Source organism: Pyxicephalus adspersus, chromosome 6 (assembly GCF_032062135.1).
Source record: "Pyxicephalus adspersus chromosome 6, UCB_Pads_2.0, whole genome shotgun sequence".
Lineage (NCBI taxonomy): Eukaryota > Metazoa > Chordata > Amphibia > Anura > Pyxicephalidae > Pyxicephalus > Pyxicephalus adspersus.
This window is the reverse complement of record NC_092863.1, coordinates 101344837-101349599: the sequence shown is the minus strand read 5'-3', so window position 1 is coordinate 101349599 and position 4763 is coordinate 101344837.

Below are 4763 nucleotides of genomic sequence, written 5' to 3'. Positions count from 1 at the left end.
CAACAAAAGCACCTCTTTGCAGCCTCTTGCAGTCCTGCATAAATGGAGCCAGAAGAGGAGCAGCACAAATCAATCAGATGTGAAGCATGCTGAGTGGAGGAAAGAGCAGAGTGACAAACAAATGTTTATAATTATCAGTGCTGAATGGGCAGAAATGCAAATCCTTTGGCAGGTAAAACAACTCCCATATTTGCATTTCCTTGACATAATAAGATATTTGCTCAGCTTTAATTACTGGAAAGTCAGACGCTGCACCATCACCTCTGAGTTATATACAACCTGAAAACTTTCTATGTTCAGTAGTCAGCCGTCTCCCTCGCCTGCAGTGAAATGCCATGACACTTGCTGTCCTAAGAACGAATTCCTGAAAAACGCCATCATTCACTTTGTGGGTTATTATCTTTTGCACACATTAACGGTTTGCAGTGAGACTCTAATGGCGTTTGCTGCAGAGATTGGCTACAAATTTCATCCAAGAACCACAAAATAGTTTTTCTCTGCATAGTTTGCATTATCATTTCAGAGAAAAAAAAGACCCAGGGTGCAATTAAAAAGAAGGAAATTAGTTTAAAATTAGGAGATGAAGACTAAGGGAAATGCATTTTAATTTTTAGGGTTGCATTTTAAAGCACAATTTGATTTCTATAAATAATTTGGGTTGCTGTAGATTGTTTTGGAAATTCTTAAAGTAAGCTCTTCAGTGTATTGCAGAGATTCCCAACCAGGGTTCCTCCAGAGGTTGCTGGGGGTTCCTTGAGCAATTTGCACCTCCCAGATCAGTTCCAACTGACACCAATGGTCTTTATGGCTATCTGTAAGGGTGACATTCTTCCCAATGGTCAGCAATGTAAGAGGAATTCTTCCAACTGACCCCCATACTAATATACTGTGATGTGTGGATATGGGAATTATAGAAGGGGTTCCCTGAAGACCGGAAAGAGTTCCCCCATGTTAAAAAGGTTGTGAAAGGCTCCTAGCTCAGATAATAGTCAAAAAAGAAGAAGGAACCACCAAGTCCCCTCATTATCATTGAAAGTTAATAGAAAGGACAAAAAGCTGTTGCTTCATAAATTCCAAGTGTGGTCAAAAACACTAGGGATGAGGAAGCAAATTTAATAAATTCGGTCTCACGGCGAATTGGGCCGTTCTCGCATACCAAACATGTAGGTGAGAACAGCCTTTGTGAATTCAGCCGGCAAGACCGAATTTTTGGGACCTTCAATACCAATCAGGGGAGCAGAGCTGTCAGCTCCGTTCCCCTGATTGCTCTTTATTAGTTGTATGTGTTCTTGGATAGTTGTATGTGTTCTTGGACAGGAGTCCCGTGTTCCTGCATAGAGAAACTCAATCCAGGAACACATAGTACAGAGCGGCAACAGCAATTAGGGGAACAGAGCAGCTCCGGTCCCTGATTGCTGTTGCAGCCCTGTACTATGTGTTCCTGGATAGAGTTTCACTAACCAGGACCACAGAGTGAGTGTCACGGCTGGCTGCTCATGAACGAATGAAGCGTGGGAAAAATCCACTGATTTTTCCCACGGCCACATTTATTCATAAATGCAAGCCGCATTACTCACTCTCAGAGGAGGAGTATCTGCATTTATGAATGGAGCCGTGAGAATCCTCCCTTCAGTGAGAGATCCCCTGGCACTTTAGGTCAGAATGAAGGCTCGCCTCAACATGGCTGCCTCAGTGGTTAGCACTCTGGCCTTTGTAGCGCTAGGTCAGAGGTTTAAATCTGGGTCAGGACACTATCTGCAGGGAGTTTGTATGTTATTATTATTATTATTTCACTGTATTTATATAGCACCAATATGTTACACAGCGTTTTCATAGCCCATAGTCATTTCACTAGCTGCCCCTCAAAGTGGCTCACAATCACAATGTTTAATATTAAAATTCCAAAATAAGCACTGAACAGTTCACAGATATCTTTCCTTAAAGAGGAACTAAACTCAAAACTATCAAAAAAAAAAAGTCAATCCTGCAGGGCAGTCCGATCCATCTGGGGAAGTCTTGCATCAGGTCCCGCGTTGTCCAGGTATCCATCTCCGAGCCGGCACTCTGGGCGCCGCCATCTTCTCCTCTTCTTCCAGGTTCTTCATCCTACATCACACGACCCAGGTGCAAGATCGGGTGATATAGGATGAAAAAAAAAATTTCCGATCTCACTGCGTATGTGTGAGATCGGTAAATTTTTTTATTTGCGTGGAAAGGCTCCTTGGGCATGCGCAGAAGGAGCACCCAAGAGCCTCCCAGGATGCGTGATGTAGGTATTCTGGGAGGTTTTGCGCTCCCATTCATCCTCGATCGCCTAGGAAATCAAGAACTAGGATGTTGCACCTTAAAAAAACAAAAAACAAAACAACATAATTTTTACCCCACATAAAAGGGTTGTCTGTATGTAAAGTGAAATTTCTGAGTTTAGCTTTCGCTTTGAATTGCCATTGTCAATAGCATTGTGTACGTGTTCCCCTACGCGTTTCACTTATATAGCTTCCTCAGAAGAAACACCACCTTATTGGAAGTAAATGCATTAAAAACACAGAATACAGTAAAAAAAATGCATCAAATATTAAACAAACAGTGACAACAAGCAATATACAAAAATATAAAACAGACAATGAGTAACAGGGCAAGGACTGACTATATACACAGCAATTGGTAACATGAACAGAACTAGAAATTGATTTTTCAATGGACAAGTGGGCAGAACACCAGCAATGTTTTAGGTACAAGGATACAGATCCAATGCTAAGGCAGGGGGAGACAGAATAATTATAATGAGTCCCAAATATAGCCTGTTTGCAGCAAGCCCTTGTGGTTGCCAGTGGAAGTACAAGCAAGGTGTGCTAAACCAGTGCCACCAGCAGGCGACATAGGGGGCTGCAGGTTTCCTGACACTACTCTACTTGATGTTTCTCCTGAAGGAGGTATATTAGCGGAACGCGTAGAGTTTTCCCTACGTTTGCCAAGACTAAATGAACTCTCGTCTGCTTGCATGAGAGTTATGCCATTCCTGCCCAGCCAACCAAGAAGGCCAAAGATTGCAAAGAGGAAGAAAAGACAGAAGGTAACAAGGGGGTCCTGCAACAAAAAGGACACAGGTATAACAAGATTTTCTTCCGCTTCAAAGCAGAAATGTAGAGAAGCCTAAAAGACCTTCCACCTCTTCCATGAACTTCCAACATCTTCAGCAAATGCCTGCTTCTGGATGCTTATGGGGTGGATAACCAGGCCGTTGATCAATGCCCATCTAATATCAACCAAAACCATGTTGATGAAATCCCTTCTACGAAAACCACTTTAAAAAGTAAATTATGTTCAGCGGCCTTTTAATTTGAGCGTTTTCAGTTCAATATCGTTATTTTTCCCCTTCATTCCCGAAAGGAAAGAAAAAATCCTTCCAATGCAAAACATCAGAAAACATACACGGGGCGCTTTCAACTGGGACCGCCAGCAAACTTTTGTTAAGTCTTTTTTTCCTTAAGAGCGGAGTAAGATAGCCTGAGGTCAGTAAAATCCCTGCAGCTTTTTTTTTTTTTTTTTTTACAGGAATAGCCCGGATTAATATTAACTAGGCGGCAATAGCGTTCTACGCTGGGCACAGCTTTGCATGCCGTAGATTTATTGGACCTCGGGGAAAAGTAGAAAGTGTTTTTTTTTTATTTATGAATATAACATGAGATGCAGAAAAGCTGTAGGAACCCACTGATCTCCTTAGGCACAAAATACAGATGCCCTTAAAATCTGCACCGTCTTGCTAATTTAGGCTCAGAAAAAAAAAAAGTTTGGAAGGAGCTGAAAAAATCAGATGATAGTTACAAATTCAAAAAAAGAAACATTTTAATTTTTTGAGTTATTATTTTTGACTCGAAGGTCAAGCTGACAATTTGGCAGATTGGTAGAAGCATTGGGTTTGATGTGTATATGGAGATTTTGAGGTGAGCTAGATGGTTGCTCAATGTGACAGCAACTAAAGAGGGCGCTAGAGTGGAATAAGAAGAGACAACCTTCAGCCAATCTTCTATAGAGATAATATGGAGTCCAAAGGCAAACATACCCAACTGAATTGATTTGGGATTTCACACCAGGGCTACTGGGGAAACTGAGGAGGATCGAGGGCCCTCGTGCAGCAACACACTTTGCACCTCCTTATGTCTACCCCTGACTGTTCTGATTGGCTGTCTTGCTTACCCCGTGGCTTCACCAATATTTGAGTCTCCAACTTGGCACAAGTACATGGATACACAACGGACTTAATTGGCATACCTACCATATCCTAATGATGCATTAGGTAAATAAGAAGAAAACTCTCCAAAAGGAACACAATTTTCATTTCAGACACTTTTCCCTGTAGCTGGTTCCTCCATTGGGAGATTGTCCATCACCAATTGTTCTAATACCAACTCAAATTGTTGGATTCCCTGAACTTTTTGTGCCAATGAGCACCAGGACGGTTAAGAGGCGCAAAGGTCTCCCAGTGGGCAGTGAACAGAAACCAATATAAACTTGATAGGGCAGTCCAACCCTTTCCTATACAATATTATTATTACACAGTATTTATATAGTGCCAACATATTATGCAGTGCTGTACAAATTTCATAGTCATGTCACCAGCTGTCCAACCAAGGGGCTCACAATCTAATGTTCCCTCCATAGTCATATATCTTTTATACAGTCTAAAGCTGCGTACACACGGCAAATTTTTCTCGCCCGATAATCGGTATCGGCCAATTATCGGGCGAAAATCTGCCGTGTGT